The sequence below is a fragment of the Halichoeres trimaculatus genome, unplaced genomic scaffold, assembly GCF_033239565.1.
Source record: "Halichoeres trimaculatus isolate MK-OKI-2021-1 unplaced genomic scaffold, fHalTri1.1 fHalTri1_scaffold_14, whole genome shotgun sequence".
NCBI classification, from domain to species: domain Eukaryota; kingdom Metazoa; phylum Chordata; class Actinopteri; order Labriformes; family Labridae; genus Halichoeres; species Halichoeres trimaculatus.
The window spans coordinates 23,817,107-23,835,303 of record NW_027437192.1 but is presented as its reverse complement, the minus strand read 5'-3'; the positions used below and the strand labels follow the sequence as shown (position 1 = coordinate 23,835,303).

The 18,197-nt window shown below is 40.3% G+C and overlaps 1 long non-coding RNA gene across 1 annotated transcript in view; it reads left to right on the top strand.

Annotated features, from left to right (window-relative positions):
- Window positions 1-18,197, top strand: part of LOC141803540 (uncharacterized) — an 88,374-nt gene that overhangs the window by 17,827 nt on the left and 52,350 nt on the right. The window contains exon 2 of the long non-coding RNA XR_012599573.1: window positions 15,787-15,858. This is a non-coding gene — a long non-coding RNA (uncharacterized LOC141803540). The remainder of the gene's footprint in view (window positions 1-15,786; window positions 15,859-18,197) is intronic.

The window sequence follows — 18,197 nt, the reverse complement described above, 5'->3', positions numbered from 1 at the left end:
AACAGGCAACATAGTTCACTTACAGAGGGAAGGCTGCTCCGCTGTTTCTGGCCTTTAAAAGAATAGATAAATATCCATGGAGAGAGGACAACAGCGCCCAAAAAGCTCTGAGAAAAAGGTGGGACGCAGCTCTATGCCAACTCAGTTATCCACGTATGTCCTTCCGTTCAGACACTTGGGTTTAACAGCCTGCTTCACTGAAGCTGTACAGCACAGTCTGTAGTAACATGCGAGGATGTGATGATGGTGAGATCAGTTTAACAACAGAAGTTTGTCCAGTGTTTCTGTTAAGCCTCGCAGCACAGTGGATTGATCCCTTACCATGGATGGTCCAGGTCAGTTAAAGTTATAATCCAGTTTGTAGCAAAATAAGTATTTCCATGAAAGGGGAAAAACGTGAGATAGTCGCGTTTGTTTCTAATATGTACGTTCGAGGTCTCTCTGCGTCTCCAGAGAGTTGCTTTCAGGGTAGCCTCTGACTTTAGCACGCTGTATTACATGCATACAAGTTGTACACCATTTGTGGTTTGCTGAAAGCCATGTGAAGCTTAAATTATTTTGTTTTACAACTCAATTTAGAAAGCAAATTGGTCATTTTCTGCAAATGTTCTGAGAAGACATGGAAATCAAAGTCATGTTGATGAAATTCTGCCGTTTTCTGCATCACGTTAAGACATGTTTCCAGCTTTGCGTGTGATGCATTCAGGTACCCTCGGAAACTCGAGAATCTGACGATTACCCTAGTGTTTTCAGTTTCTGGATTTGACAAATAGCTTGTAAATGCCAGACATTTAAAAATAAGTGGTACTTTGATCCCGCTGACGGGTTTGGGATCCAGAGGGTTTCAACTTAAAAATTCACTGGATTAAGTTAAATGGATGTAATGAGCCTAAACTATTGTTTTTTTTTTTTTTTTTTTTTTTTTTTTTTTACTATTCTGTATTGTTAACACACACACACACACACACACACACACACACACACACACACACACACACACACACACACACAAAAAAAAAAAAAACACTTTGGTTCTTCACTGTCTCACTTTTATTAATAATATATTTAAAGTATATCTCCAAACCCAAAAATCGGATCGGGACTCTGTATGGCCCGAAACTCAAAATTAAATAATTGGGATTTGGGGCAAAAAATGCTTATCGGTACATCCCTAATAAACACCAGACTTAAAATCAGTGAATTACTTTCAGAAAAACTGATAAAGAAAGTCCTGAAGAAAATTATATGAATATGAGAGGCTTGCAAATAGTGAAGCCTTTACAGGTTAATGCATAAATCTCTATCTCACGATATTAACCTTGTGGACACCTGCTTGTATCAGCGACAGTAGTAAAGCCTCTGCCAACAGAGGAGACTGAAACATAAGGGGAGTGTAGTTGCAATTTCTCATCTTGAGCTGAGATGGAGTGACTCAGAAGCATGTATTTTTTCCCTTTAAGTAACAATGCACAGCTTGAGTGAGACTCTAAGGCCACTGTGCGGGTACGCGACTTAAAATAGAAATGGGAATTCGCAGCTTTGAGGTGTTTAGAGTTGTTAACGCTCACACTGTGCTTCAGAAAAGTCTGACTAAGATGATAAGTAACTTTTAAAATAATTAAAACCTTTGTGATTGCCAGGCTCCTGACTGTTTAAAGTAAAAACTTGATTTGATCTGAATTTGAGGTCACTACGTCCTACCACGCTTTTCTTTCAAGCATCTGCTGCACTTCAGGGGAAAATGAGCACATCTATAATTAGTCCTTGGGGGCGAATAAACTTGGTTGTAAGTAATATCTAATAGATATTAATCTTCTTTCCTTATCCTTAAGTTAAATTTCACATTCCCCTTTATTTTTAAGAGTCTCAGCTGCGCACTTCTTGCTTTTGGGGGGTCATACCTTGGGCTGGGCCTTTGGGAACTGAGTTTTCCTTTTGTCTTTGCTAAGAAGTTTTTTTCCCCTCCTCTAAAATTATCCACACCTCCAAGAGTGCAGGACCAAGGGAAATCACATTCTGTGGATTAGTTTCAAATCTCCCAACTCCTCGGGCAATAAAAATTACATAGATCAGCCAGATGGTAGCACTAGAAGAAAAAGTGTGTCTAAAACTAGACAAGGTGACTATTTCCATGGCACTAATGCAGCCTATCATCGACATTGACCAACTCTCTGTGTCACTCCTGAGCTTTAGAGAATTGTTGAGAAACCTGAGGTCAAAGTCAGAAAATCCCTGAGGCATTAATCCACACCTCAACCAATTACACTGCTCCTGAAAGTGGTCCAACTTTTTAACTTCTTCCAGAGCTCAGAGAAACAAAGCTCTGCCATCAGACTGACAGGGCTGGTCATTTGTAGTTCACAGGTATTGTTTCATGAGTTATTCCCAGTGGTCAGTGAGAGGTAAGGTGACCAGATTGTGAAAATGGGTACAGAGCTTGCCAATGCCAAGAGGGATGAATCTGATTTAGTTGAACTGATTTCTTATCATCGGGTAATATTTTTTAAAATTGAAAGGTCAGCAGCTGTATATGCTTGATAAACCCCAGTTTTGGGCCTTTCTAATAAGAAATCAGAGGGATACATTTAGTACCTAATGTGTCTTATTTTGAATTAAACCCCTTAAACATCCTCAGGAGCAGAGCTGCCACAACATCTCCACACATTTGTTAAACTTTGCGCCCTGTACATCGACTCTCACGCCACCTGGGATCCCCTCCCTCTGTGAGAACTTGTGCTAATGATATTCTAGCTTTAACTCACTTATTACATCTAAATTAAATTTAGGAAGAGTAAAGGAGTGAAGAAAACTGAGAATATAAACTTCATTTGTTGAGCTCTGAGTGCAGAACATAGTTCTTTCCTATTTCCTCGAGCAATCATTCATTTTAATTGGGTAACTATAGGGCCTTAATGAGCTCTTATGTTGTGAATAGCTGTGCTGGCTTGAGCACCTCCTGGCTGTCATGCAAGCACGGAGTGGAGTTTATCCCCCACTTCAAACTGTTTATGTCACCTTTAGAGAGCTTTCATATTTATATTCTTATTTCATAATGTCTTAAAAGGGTAAATCAGCGCTGAGTCACAGTGGGCAGAAAACGCTGCTGCTGTGCTGCTTTCTGTTCAAAATGCTCTTTCTCCAGACTGTTAGTTTCTTTTAAAATATAGATACTTTTGTCTTAACTAATGCAGATCCAATCAATATATTTAGTTCCTGACAGAGCCACTTATCTCAACATACTTCACAAAAAGAGAAGGTCTATACCATACTCTGTGCTGTCTGATACCTAAACTTTATTATAAGCTGACATGAGGGCCCCTCTGAAACGTTTGCAAAGTTTACCTCGCTGGACTGTGCCAGGAACCCTTGAACACTGGATGTGTCGATGCCAATGCATTTGCCCAAGTGCACTTTGAATGACCGTTATTCCTAAATAGTTTGCACAAATCAGGAAAAAAAACCAATGGTTTGTGAAAGCTGAGGTGTTGCTCTTTCAGCCAATATCTGGTTATTACGGTAATTTCAGTCAGACATTTAAGGTAGCCCATTACAAACACACTGAGTGCAGAAGAATGGATAAAAGGAAAGGACAGAAAATAAAGCAGAGTTTGTCCAAAAGTGCAAAAAAGAAGATCTTCTGGTGTTGAGATTTCTTGATTTCTTGGTTGATTTTGGGATCGAAGGGGCGTCTGACGTCATGTGAAAAAATACTTCTGGAAGGGTTGAATTTCAGGATTTGTATTTTTGGTGCTACTTTAGAATATTGTACCAAGACTTTTTTTTCCATGTGTGCATGATCCCAGGCTTGTATCGTGTGGTAATGTTTGCTGAACAATGTGCCATGCCTTGTTTGTATTATACAGTGAGTGTGACTAGCTGAATATTTGTCTCCACTACTTTCAGTTTGTCTGGTGATAAGGAGCGGCTGTCCTCGAGTGGCTTGTGTGTTTTCCTGACCTTTCCTGACCTTTTAATAGTCATAATCAGCAAATATAAAAAAGTCCAGGCAGACATTTTAAGGCTTAGGTGTTAAAGCATATTAGGATTTTCTTTTCTAATCTGCATTGGATTGCTTTCTGATTTCAAGAAACCTGTAAGAATGCCCCACTGAAGAAGACCTTAAAGATGCTATCTTGCACCTTTTCACTGTTACTGTAATGACAGGTTCAGTGTCTGAAGTCAAAGGAGAAACTTTTTGGAAGTTGTTGCATTTCTGTGCAGTGGTTGTTTTGGGTTGTTTTTTCCACAGCTGGCAAGAGCTGGGATATGTTGTGATGTAGGATTGGTTTATTTGCTGATAAACTGGCTTTAATGTATTTTAGTGAGTACCGGAGGCCCTTACAGGAACCAATATCTGTAATATACAAATTCTGGCACATAAATCAGAGCAACTCAAATGAAATGTTAGCATTTCAGGCATATAATGCTCAAAAGTACATCTGCTATGACCTCATGAACCTCGGTACGACCAGAAGTAAAACCGGTAAAAGGCGGTTCAAGTTTCTCTCTACTACTCTGGGCTTGATGATGCAAGTAAGAAGCTAATACACTAAATTCTAACGCTTTCACTCTATATGATGAACTTTACAGTGCCAAACACTAATTTGAAAGTTTAAAATTAAATCAGATACAGCCTCAGGTTCATTTGAGCCAGGTACTCTGAGATCAAGGTTAAGCAGTTTTAGTCATTACACAGATTGAGGCTAAATCACCAAATTTAAGTTAATGGCCCCATTTCCATTAAATCTAAATTGTAGCTGTCATCACAGGACTTCAGTATAAAATCTAAATGTTCTGATATTTGTAGAAGGTCATCAGTAATGTCACCACAGAATAAGAGTTTAACTTGAAGTGGAAGCCGTGACTTTAGAGCCTGAGGCAGCTGATGAATCTTGGGCCAGGCTGTGGTTTTTCATCAGCACAGCATGTCATGCTTTAGCAACACATTTATATTTTAAACTGTGACAGTTCCTGTTCTCAACTAAACTGTTTGCATCATCTAAAGTTAATGTACTCAGCATGGCAGGGTTTTAAAGAGGTGCCACTATTAATGCTGTCCATGTCAACTCAAAGTGTTCATTGCTCCTTTACTCCTACAGTTATGTGAAACCATGTTGGACTTTTGTTCTGAATCAAAGAGGCTATTTGATATGAATATGGAGAAAAATATCTCATGTCTATAACTTTGGCCTCATCATATTCAGATCTCAGTGCTTTTATGGTAATAATTTTCATAATTAAGATAATGCAACCTACCATCTCTCTGACCTGTACTCCTCCAGGACTCTGAGATTGTGGCTGACCCCTCTCACCCTGCACACGGACTATTTGAGACTCCCCACTAGTCAAAGACTGTGGTCCATCAGGACCAGAACATCTTGCCACAAGAACAGTTTCTTCCCCTCTGCCGTCAGCCTGATGAACATTGCCCATGCCCTCCTTCCTCCTACAGATAACCCAGACTCTCCCTATGAGACTGTCCTTATGTCTGCATATGCGTTACATTAACGCCCACTGAACTTTAAATTGCACAGCTCCAGTTGCACTTTGTATCCTCTGTTTCTCATTATAATTATTATTTTTTATGTAAATATTCCTATTTCTTATTTTCATTTAATGCCATTTTTTCCTATATGTTTTTTTTTTTTGATATTTCTATATTTTTATATTTTAACTTTTTCTATATTCTGTCATGTTACCCTTACAAAACTCAATAGTTCTTACCAGCATTAAATTTGATAGTTATTTTTTTTTCCCAGATGTACAGTAATGCTCTCACCTTGCAGCCCCATTGGCAGAAAAGAGATGTGTAAACTCATCAGCAAAATAAGGGACCAGCTCAAACTGGGATCCAGCTCTGAATCAATGTTGTGCATTTTTTTTGTCACCAGAACCTACATAAATATACAATTTATTAACAAGTGGAATGGTGAGGGTGATCAGTAATGACAGGGAGGTGACACAAGTTAAATGCAATGAAAATCAAACCGGGTAAAGTTCTGTGGAGACATGCGGACTGTGCTTCCATAGCAACTACCGCAGTCTGCTGCAGACTGATCCTGCTGCTTTCAAAGCTTTATGGGCGATGGCAGCTTTTGAGATATTTTTGGATGCAGCATCCAATTGGAATATTTTGTTGTTGTAATTTGGAGAGCGATTTTTACTGTGTGAGTGACCCTAGGATTATGGTTCATTGCAGTGTGAAAACAGCATCCTGCTGAGTGCCCTTTCTTGAATGCAGCCATTTTTTGGGGAATGAAGTTATATTTCTAAATGAAAGAAAGTGTTCTTGTAGTTATTGGAGTTCACAAAACTAGTAGATATTTTCCACCAAACAACGTGCTCTCCATACATCCTAAGTCTGAGACATCAAAATGTTACACTTCGTCTTTGAAAGTTTCAGATACATTTTCCTTCTTAATTCAAACATGTTTTGATATGTCACTATTCTATGAATAAAATATGGACATCAGAGTGAAAGAAAGGTTCTGTAATACAAATAAAGCTCCAAAAAGGAGGACATGGGGTAAAAACAGAGGGACTTGGATCCACTGGGGTTTACTTAAGGTACTGAGACTTTCCCTCCCTCTCAAATTGTTTGATCCCGGCTATGTTCTTTTCACTCTGTACGTGATGTGCAGTCCCGATCTGAGAGTCGTTTTGTTAATAAAGGAGGAAGTGCTGTGTCTGCACAGGCCTTTGATACTAGCTGAAGGCAACTCCATCTCCTGGGTGCCACATTAATAATACAGAGGAAGATCCAAGTGGAGAGGGAGCAAATGTGTCACTGTTTAAGCTTTGAGGAGATGTGTGGTGATATACCACCCACCGCACAGCAACCTCTCTGACTGCACCCCTGTCGCCATAAGCAGCCTCAGTCCAGCCCTTCATCTCTGTCTCTGTGTGCTCTCAGAGCAGCTGGAAGCTATAAAATGTGTAGTCTTTTAAGTTTGTGCATTGGGAAATTACAGTTTGCTTTGTAACTTTTTGAGAGAGATGCTCTAATCTTTTTTTTTTTCTCAGTTGTTTGCACTCTTTCCCAAGACAACTCAGAACAGCTTCAAATAAACAATATTGCCGTTAGTTCTGAGCAGCATTGACTTGAATTGATAAATAGAGCACATGCGAAAAATGGTTAGATTAGAAGACAAATGATTTTTCTTTTATTTTTTTAATTGAGCCATTTGGTGTTGGCTGTGTTAACATGCCTCCAACTGTGTTTTTAAAAAGACACAAGTGGGTAAAGTCTATATTTCTTGTTAGGCTGCTGCCCTGTTGGACAATGGTTTGTGCTCACATTACCACAGTGGGAGTTTGAAATGGCCTTCAGTTACAGTCATGAAAAGAGCCACTTCTCTGAAATATGTGACACTGCTGGACCCTGAAATTTAGCTTTCATTTAGCAGCATGTGGTCCCTGTTTGGCCCTGAAACTCATCTACCAGCCTGATACATCCCACAGCTCATGATTTAGAAAATAAAAGGGTCCTTAGTTTTCATGTTCAGTTTTAGTTACTCAAGTTTTAAATGGTGATATTCAGCTAACCTGCTGAAAGTAAGCTAATGAAATTTGTACATTTATTGGATCTTTAAAGGGGCTGTGAGGAGTTTCTCAGTGATCTTGAAAAAGTTAAGATATATGCCTGATTGTAATTCACACTTTAAAATGACAATCAGAACCAATATTAAGGGTTACAGGTTATTTAAAAAACTGCTTCTTAGCTTCCAGATCGGGTATCGAATAGGACTGGACTGATTTACGGCATGTCTCTATGACAACACCACCCAAGCTGATGAAGTTTAGTAGCGGGAAGAGATATCTGTGTTTTTCTCTGTTGAAAACAATTTCTGTGATTCATTTTGTTGTGATGGTGGACACTGGAGCCTAACTTTTAGACAGGAAGAGGGCAGAAGAGCAGAAGGAAGCTACACAGGAGAGTGATACAGCGCAAGCTAAAGGCTAACACAGGGGCTAAACTGTGATAATGTTCATCCAACCCACAGTCAGCAGTTATTCTGCAGTGGTCTATTCAAACTTGAGAGTCTATCAATAAGATGAAGAGTGAGGTTAGACATTACACATTACAGACATATCTTCGAGCTGTGGACTGCCAGCTAAGCTAAATATAAATAGCTACTAAACTCCTTACAAACTGACAGTGTTTACTTGTTGTCACATTAGCCTACAGATACGTCGGAGCACCAGGCTGCCAATGTCGCTACATGTAGCCAGCTACTAGAACGTTTGCTTGATGTCACGCCTCAAACCGTAGCGCTACCTGACTGTACCGATAAATACCTTACCTCGGTGCGTTGTATCCAGTAAAAAATTGTCTTGGACAAAGAAAATTTGTTTCAATCTGATCTCCATTCATTTCCAAAACAAACACACGCTGCATCTTTAACAAAGCAAACCCACACTGAGTTTATTCAGATCCAAGCTAGTTGAACTCATTACAACATTTTGTACACTTAAATTATAAGTTTAAAAAAAGTGTCTGAATCATGTGAAAACAGGTTTGGGTGAGGCTTTAGAAAAGCAGAAGCTTCTTCAAATACTTCTAAATGTCTAAAGCTGTGCTTTGCATGTTTTTCATCTGTGTGAAGTCGACACCTTCACTCATGCACACTTTCATGTGCCTCGCACCGCTGCATGCTAAATCAGTGTTGCAGCAGTGCAGCTGTGTAGTATGGGCCTGCTGCCGATATGCCAGTCATGGGTGAGATAGTTGGAGACTTCAAAGTGTTTGAAAGTAGCTCAGAGTCAGCCTCAGTTTTATGGCAAGCAGGTTCAGGTTTACCTGACAAGCCTCTTAAAACACTTAATCCTGTTAATTCACAATGTAAGTCTGTTTGCTGCACACTTCTCATCCACAACCAGGAGCTGAGCCCCGGCTGAGTTTGTCTGAGACAAGTTAAGCTGGAAAGTCTTTACAAAGAACATTTCTTGTGTGTCAGAATGAGTGCATGGAAACATAGAGGCTGAGCGATTATTTTCGGACAGTCATACCTCTTATTGGATGTGGTTTTGTGTGCTCTCTAATGGGGATGCTGAGTGACACAGAGACTAAGGTCAAAGCGAGAACTGTCAGTGTTGTGTGTCTTTTAAAGCCTCGCTCAACAAAGTTAGCAGACATATTTACAAAGTGATTATTCCTTTTTTAAAGCAGCATTTATGTGCAAGATTGAGTTAAAATTACCAAAAGACACTCAGCTGTCAGTTTCCAGTCGTCTTTGGTGTTATTCTCGTCAAAGAGTTAAGAGTGCCTAGTAAAAGAATAATCAAGGAGGCCTTGTCCCAGCTTTAAGTGTGCCATGCTTTTAGTGCATTACCAAGGTTGGAGCAAAAACACAACAAAAAAAAGTAACTAACTTCTACCTGCTCTCTCCCTGTTCTTACATGGAACAAATCCTGAACTTGTTTCAGCATGTTTCTGTGTCTTAAAATGGTATAGAAAAACTATTTATAAAAGAAACAAAAGTATATTTTAATATGTGCTTTCCAACATGTTTCTTTATTTATTTCCACTCAGGAAGCAGCTCACCTCTCCTCACCAAGGGTACTTCTTAACTGTATCACAGCTGGCCCTGCCGTGAGTTATGGCGCTCGGTGATTCATTGAGCGATTCTGATGAGGTTATGAGCGAGCCAAGGACAAAGTTATCTCTCCTCTGCCCAACAGAAACACTGAGTTTATTAGCCTTCCAAGCAATAGACCTTCTTTTTTTTAATCTAATCCTGCGTTGCTGCACATCACACAGGCACTTCATGCGACACATGCATTGGCTGGCAGAATACATAACGCCGTGGTGAAGCAGGGGGGAGAAAAAATGAAAAGAGGTAAAAATCCATTACACTGCTGCCTTGACTCATGAAGCCTATATATAGTGTAATTCATCCTGATGCTTGTTCAACTCGAAATGGCCTTATTTACCGAGTTCCATTACAAGAACAAGAGGGAAAAAAAAGAGAAAGAGGAACTTTGAGGGAGCAAAGACGACAGTGTGTCCCTGTGTGTGTTTGCTGTATGTAAGAATCACGTCCAGAGCATGTAATCCAATGATGGGAACTCCAACTGCTCCACCAGAACTAAAGGGCAGACTGAGAGACTCTCATAGAGATCATAGTGAATACATAGTACAGTACAATATATGTACAAAAGCATCAACTGGTTACTACTTTTAAAAAGTAACTAAATTAACTCAAGTTATCGAAGCAGCTTCGATGTTTCTACTTTTTGCTTCAGCGCTCTTAATATAGAATGTACCCTGACTCTTCTCTCACCACTCTTGGTTAATGAGTCCTCTGAGAGCAGCAGACTCAACATGGGAGTGTCTCCAATTACATACCTTACCACAGAGTATGAAACACACGGGATAATTGGGAAGTCCCCTCTATCTAGTAGTTCAGTTTTGTGCTCAAGTCTACCATATATGTAATATGCCATATACATATGAGATATGTGAAACTGTGTATATTATTTTTTTTAATCATTATTTTGTTTTTATTTTTGTCTTTTTTTGTTTTGTTGTAGTGGTGTCATGAGTGTTATCAATTATTATTTTTAGTTATACTATACTTTTGTAGTTTTTCTGTGCTGTGTCTGTAATGTCCAACCTTATGTTTGTTTTGTTTTATGAAAAAAACAAACAAAAAAAAAATACAAAGCAATATTTTTTTGTTATTGTTTTTATTGTTTTCCAAATATAATCACACAGAATAAACAAAAACACAACAAAAAACAACAACAACAACAACTGAAAAAAAGCAAATCAACAGACAAACAAGAGAGAGAAACAGACAAACAAACAAGAAAAAGCTGCCAACATCAGAGATATAAATAGGCATGTCAGTAAATACATTAACACCAGAGTCCAAAAGAGAACCATACAGTCATAGGTTGAGTCCATGAGACTGTGATTAAAAGAGGTCAGGGAGAGTAATGCCGCGGCCACACCAAACGCGAACACGCGAATTTACTCGCGCGAATGGCCTGTCACGCGCCGCGTGAACGCCCGAGTCTCGCCGCTGGACTTTTTTGACAACCTGAGGCGCGAACACGCGAATGCGCGGTACTGCGCATGCGGAGTAGAGAGCTCATTCATTTAAAGACCGAAAGTCCAAAAGAGCAGCTGAAAAACAATGAGCTGTGGTTTCAAAAGCATGACAGGAGAGTGTGTGAAAGCTTTGGAGATCACAATCAATGCCTGCTGCCTCTCCCTGGTAATCCACCAGCCCTGCTTGGCTGTTCCCTGCGATCTCATCCCCGATCCCCCGAACCTCCGACACCCCGTACCCCCGACCACCCGAACCCCTGACCCATGTTCCCGGAGGTCTCCCTGGGGATAATGAAGGGGTGGAGGAAAGAGAGGAGCACAGAGAACTTTCATCTTTTCCCTGGCTCTGCCCCTGCTCCACACTTTCCTCCTCTCTATCAGGCTTAAAACTCCGCTGAGGAAAACACAGTCGGACTCAGTGATAGCCCGTACAGGCAGATCCAGCTGGGAACGAATGTTTTCAGAACTTACATTCAAAACCTGTCTCCTCAGAGACTTTCAACCAAGCCTGATCCTTTTTTCCCGGTCTCTGTAGAGTACACACGTCGTATCGTATAACTCTGGATGATGACACACCGCACAGATTGTTTTCTCCTCCATCCTCCGGCGGAGTTGGAGCTGGAGCAGGCGGCAGTTGCCCCCCAACGTTGTCAAAACAATGACGTCGTGGGGGAATATTTTGAACTCGAGCGAATTCGCGTCTACCGCCCAAACGCGTGAACGCTCCAAACTCGCCGCGCCAAACGCGCGAATCGCGCCAAACGCGCGAATCGCGCCGCGAGAGGCGAATCGGCGGCTAAACGCGTCTTTGCATAGACTTTGTATGTAATCGCGCCGCAAATTCGCGTTTGGTGGGCCACACCATTAGAGTATCAGAGTACGATTGTTCAAAGCACCATGTATAAAATATAATCCAAGGGAAAACAGTTCAGTGTAGTTGGTCCTGAGGTTTCCACCTATCCTTCTGAATATAGTCAATGAAGGGGCCCCAAATATCCAGGAACCTTTGATGAGTGTCCAACAGGGTGTACCGGATTTCCTCCAAATATATACAGGAAACCATGTCATTCAACTATAATTTGTAGCATGGAGGAGAAGCCGATTTCCACTCTCTCCCACCCGCTTTGCGACAACTATACCAAACATTAGTTCTTGTTGAATTGGAAAAGAAGGGTAGGAGAAAAATTTGAGCATCCCAGTATTATGACAAGACTATCAGGAATCAGCTGAAAGTAATAAAAATTTCATTTAAAAAATATGCCATATACACAAAACATGGCTAATGTTGCTACCAAGGACACTGAATTGACTAAAAAGTCTACCAATGACTCTGCTGTAAAAAAAAAAAAATAATAACTAAGCACACATGTATGCAACACTTTTACCTTATGCACAGCAGGTGAATCACGGTTCAGTCAAATAAAAAATCTTCTTCTACCTTGACCCCTTACTGCCTGAAATTATTTACAGTTACATTTAAAAGTGGTGTTGGGTGTTTTTGCTTTCTTACAAATGCTACATTCAGTGGAGATTGTACATTTAAATAAAGCACATACAATAGTTAGAAACAAGATATATACTATATAGAGATTTACTAAGTTCACCCTCTGACCAATACAATGGGACATAGTGCATTTGGTGAAGGCCTTGGTGCGTGTGTGTAGAATATGAATCAATAGGCAGTAGTGGGATTCAGAGGTCATTTCAGCTGCATCACGACCTGACAGAGTATGCCACAAATTTGCGACAGTAGGCATCAAGGGGTTAAGAAGAACCACCTATAGACCCCTTGACTTGGCTTTCTGTACCATCCAGGTAACTTTCCAACTTAAATCCAAGATCTCACCAACGGTACTGGATGGATTGTTCCCAAGGGAGTCCGTTTAGGTCCACCAGCAGAGACGACCTGTTGGTGGCTCAGCTGTCACTGTTCCTGTAGATCTCTTGTTGTAGTCCCCTTTTATCAGGAATAGATCTGTTGCCATACGTTAATTCTCCCCAGTCCATTTCCAGAAATAAGTGGGCTCTTTTCTTTTGTATAAACAGAACAATATATCTTTCGTATCCTCACACCTTAACAAACTTTTCACACTTTCCCACAATCCACCTGTTGCCAGCTCATAGAAACAGCTGCCGAGGCTGCACCCTGGTTGATCCTTTATCTCTTGAGCCCTCATCCCTTGTGTCAAGAAGCTCCTTACTCTTCTGTAGACAAGCTATCTGCTACACTAGATCTGTTTAACTCTGCTTCTTTATGACTTTCTCAAAAGCTGTATTTGAAGTCAGAAAGAACTGAATTTTTCCTGTTTGATGTATTTTGTGCACTGGATCCATTGTGTGCAAACACTGGGACAAAGCTGCCATGAGGCTGTTTAGTGGGGTTATGGGGGTCATGATACTCTTTTTCTCCAGATATTACTGTGCAACGTTGCCTGCCAAGTTATTTATTTAATACAGTTGCCAGCTGTTTTACCTAGACTAACAAGTAACCAATCCTTCAAACCCTAAATATGTTTATTTGTGTGCCAAAATTTAAAGTAAATCACTGCATGGTTTGTACAGTTGTTCAGAGTGGCTCTACAGCGTAGGCTACATGTACTCTGCACTAAGGGTTTTGTTACAGCCGGTTTGAGCTTGTTTCAAAGGAGAAAAGTCATGTAACTAATGGTGTCCAAAGAGTCAAACCTTTGTGCTTAGAATAGCTTTTCATCTGAAGTTTGACAGCTCAGGCAGTTAGCTAAACCCTGTGATTGAAAGGAAGAGAGAAAATTTCTAACTAAAGAAACAGTCTGTGAGGAACATTTATACTGTATTAATAACATAAACATATCAGTGTCACAGATTTAGCTGCAACACCGTTAAGAAAAAAAACAGACAAGAAGACAACAGACAGGAAGAGACTGGCCTTTTCTGTTCATGTTTTCAGAGTTGGCCTCATCACCCAGACAACGAAGTGCTCCAGCTGTATGAGCACTGAAGCTTTCTTGAGTTTGTCTCTTCTACATCACAGTCAACAAACTTTCACTGACACCAAGTTGTTCATCATCCATGTCTTGTCTTCAAAATAGTGACTTCTAACCCTTGTTCATATAGGCGCCTCAGACAAGTGTCTCAGAGACTCAGACAGCACTCAAGAAAATAAAGTAAATCATTGGCATGTACTCGGATCATTGGACTACTCAGTTGTACACTCAACTTTGTCAGTTGGACAGGCAAATAAAATAATCAGTTTCAGGGCTAATTTTGAATCGTTTCTTCTTCTTCTTCTTCTTCTTTTTTTTTGACAGAAAAAATATGTTTCTATATACAGTATTTATATAATGTCACAGGACATTTTGAACACATTGCTTAATGAGGTCTAACGGCTGAAATACACCAGATGCCTCTGCAGTGCGTTTCTGTTCTGTCATGACAAACATATCAAAAAGTTTTCCATTTAAGTGAATGTGTCAACTTACACTGGATCTGCTCTGTTGCAGTACATCTGCATGGCTGCAGAAAATAGTGACCAGAAACTACCTAAAACACCCAGTGACTTTCAAAATAAAAACAAACTGTGTCAAAATCAGTTCATATTTAGCATGAACTCAATGACAAATGGACATAATGAGTGCAGCCAGGCCAGGAGTAAACAGGTTTGAGCTCTGAATAAAGAGAGACTTATCAATGGAATGGGAAGTGTAGAAAGTCCTTGGTCTTGCGACTCCAGCTGTCTGTCAGTCATACACCATCAAGATCAAGCGCAAAGGAGAGAGCAAAAATAGTGATTCTTCAGACCCTTATGCGTTGCGCTCTTATTAGTTTATGAACCGACAGGTGTCTGTCTGCTTGGGAATCAAAGTTTTGATTTGTTTCAGTCTCTGTGGTAGCGTGGTGTTGGCTCAGTTGGTGAGATATGTGGGAGGGGCTTGTGGGAGCAGTGCCAGAGCAAAGGTCAATTAAAGGTCTGCTTTCTGGCTGAGGATGATAATCTAAAGAATCATGTGTAGGAATGCCACGAGGTGTTGCTATTATCAGCTGTACCAAGTGAGGCTTCTGTTTGGGGGGTAGAGGGTTGGTTGCGCCAGTTTCTGTCCTTGCATTTTGTCTCATTATGTCACTCGTAATAGTAATAACTAAAGCTGAAACTCCATGTGCTTGAGTTTTTGTGTATTTCAATGCCCAAATCAAAGGTTTAACAGAAAATTTTCTTCACCCCTGCCTGTAGCAATGTGGTTCGATCAGGAAGTATTCAGAGCTACTGTTCAAACCACGTGGCCTGTGCTTAGCTAGAAAAGTTGAATCTTGGTTTTTAGAACACGATGACATGAAATGAATCTCTTTAGATGGACAACATAAATATTGCTCACATTGAAACTGATTTAATAACTGTGATGAGCTGTTCCAGACCCCTCAGTTCTCTAATGCTGTTTTCTGTCAGAATTTCCTTTTTATTATTTCCTTTTCTTTGTGTGTTTGAGTAAGTGAGTGTGTATACTGAATGTGGTTTGGGGGAGGGGGGATTGCGGGAGTCTTGTGTTTTCATTTTATGCAATTATGCAATTTTCTGCTTTTTATTCCTCTTCTTGTTATTTCACTTTATTTTTTTCACATGTAAATCACTTAGTATTACAAAGTCCTATATGAAAAGTGTTATATCGATAAAGTTTGATTGATTGATTGATTGATTGATTGATTGATTGATTGATTGATTGATTGATTGATAATTGGCACAAACACTTTGTTTATAGATGGGGAACACCATGAAACAGACAGGTCAAGGAGCAGAGGAGGAGTAGAACAAATATGGACTTTTGCTTCATGTGAGTACCCTTTTTTAAGATAACATCATTAGACCTCTGTAGTTTCTAAATGGCACAGCTCTTTTACTCTCAAAAGATGGATAAGACAAGTTATTTACCAGAGTAAAATGATTATTTTGGAAGGCAGGGAAAGCTTGGGTGTTTATGTTAAAGGAGCACGTAAAAACTCCAATTCAATCAGGGATGCTCACATTCAGAAGTGGGTCTGCTTTATTTAAGTGTGCCTGTGCTCCACTTAATAAGTAATGGCAGGGGTCGGGAAAACTGTCGGAGTGAATGGAGTGTAATCTGTCAGACAGTGGCAGCAACCGTGTAATTATCAGCTGACAAAACAAACAACAATGTCAGCTTATGGGGCAAGAGCTGCAACAGCTTTGCTACATGACAAATAATTATGACCTATTATGTCCACAATATGATTTTATGTATCTGTCCTCTGCCTTATCTATTTCCCCTGACTTGTGTGACGTGTTGGCTCTCACTGTGCTGCTGCCGGCAGATCTCACATACCTACACGCTAGGATAGCTGTGGATTGTGTCACTTCAAAGTCACTTTGCTCTTTGTTTACTATGTTGTGTTTTTCTTCTTCATTGAAGTTATTAGCGAGGTACACTATGTCACGCCGATATGGGGTCACGCTATTTAACTGATGTTACAATCGGCACACACGCCGCTTGCCACAAGGGGGCACAGTTGGCTGTGGAAACGCAAACAGGACCAGGCGTAACCGAGCCAACCCATACCAAACTGTACTGCTTGGTGAAACAGGCCATAGAGACTTGGACTGTCGTAAGTCACTGTGGTCCTGCTCGACCTAAATGGGAAGCTATGAAGTAGCATTTCGAAATAATCAATATTGGTGCTGATAATCTCAAGTGTGGCTTACGATCGGGCATATATCTAGAGGGGAGACTTTTTCAAGATCACTGAGAAACTCCTCACAGCCCCTTTAAAGTTGAGATGACTGCCTTCCTCTTAAAAAGAGAACTGAGTTGTTTTAGGACATATGCTGTCAGTGCAATGAAAGGACGATTACACATAATTAGATGGTCACGTCATGCTGGTTGCACCGCGGCATGCTGACAAATCCATGGAATCATGTGGGAATGAAAGACTATAGTTTCTACGATTGAACACAAAATCATGCAAACACACAAATACACACACACCATCTGAACTTATGGGGCAGAAATGACTTATCACCACACATTTTTCAGTTCTTGTTGCAGATATAGTCAGACACTTCACACACAAACCCATGTATGTGTGTGCATCTCACTCCCAGACACATTCTCACACTCACACATACGCCTGTTCGCCTCAGGAAACAGACTATACTCTGCTGTCTGTTTATGAACTCATCTGTTTTTCTGCAGACAGGCTGGAGATGAAGACATTTATAGCATGTTGCAGTATGGCCATGTATTTCATATAATTAATCTACTGTCTAATCTGCCCTCAGCACTCCCCGCACATCTTGTCATCTTTGTACATCCATTTGATAACATATTACAAAAGTGTCAGGCAGTTGCAGCCATCATCTGCTTCATTTGTTTCCTTTGAAGTTCTCAGGAGGGGTTTTGCTGTGAGGATTTTCCAAGCACCTAGACACTGGGGTGTCAGATGCTGTTTGGTTCAGAATTGACTAAAATAGAAGCTTATTAAGCAGGATTATGTAGAGGACAAGTAGCCGAGAATAACCAAAAGAAAAAGTCTCACGTAGACTGGAATAACTGAACAGGAAGCAGCTTTTTTGTGCGTAAGCAGACTCATGTGGGTGTGTAAGAGAGTGGTTTTGTATCATTGTGTTTGGTCTGTGTGACTCCACCTGCAGAAACCTTCACTTTTCACCCTGATGGCAGCCAGGGATCAATAATGCATCAGCCAACAGATGGGTGACCATCCCTCCTATCATTTGTTGCCTCTCCCTATCAGTTCTCCAGCCAAGGTATCAGGAAACAAAGGTGAAATGCAGAGACAATGAGAGGATAAAAGAGGTAGGGAGGGAGACAGAAGATGACTTCACTTTTTTTTTATTCTTCAAGGCTACCTCTTTAAATACTTCAATAGAAATGAAATGTTTCATTTTTGGTTCAATACATGAAGGTGCTTCTGTAATTGTAGTTGGAGAGTTTAAAGTCTCACTTAAAACGTTGTGAAAAATGTATTTGAAGATCTTATTTCTTCCTCATTTTTTGTTTGATTGCACAGCTTTTCTTCAACTGTAGTGCTGAGAGTGATGTTAGCACAAAAGCAGTGTTCAAATGAAATTCATGACAAGTATAAAGATGAAATGACAGTTTTACAAGGACAGCTCAAACTTGCAGTACAAGTTAAG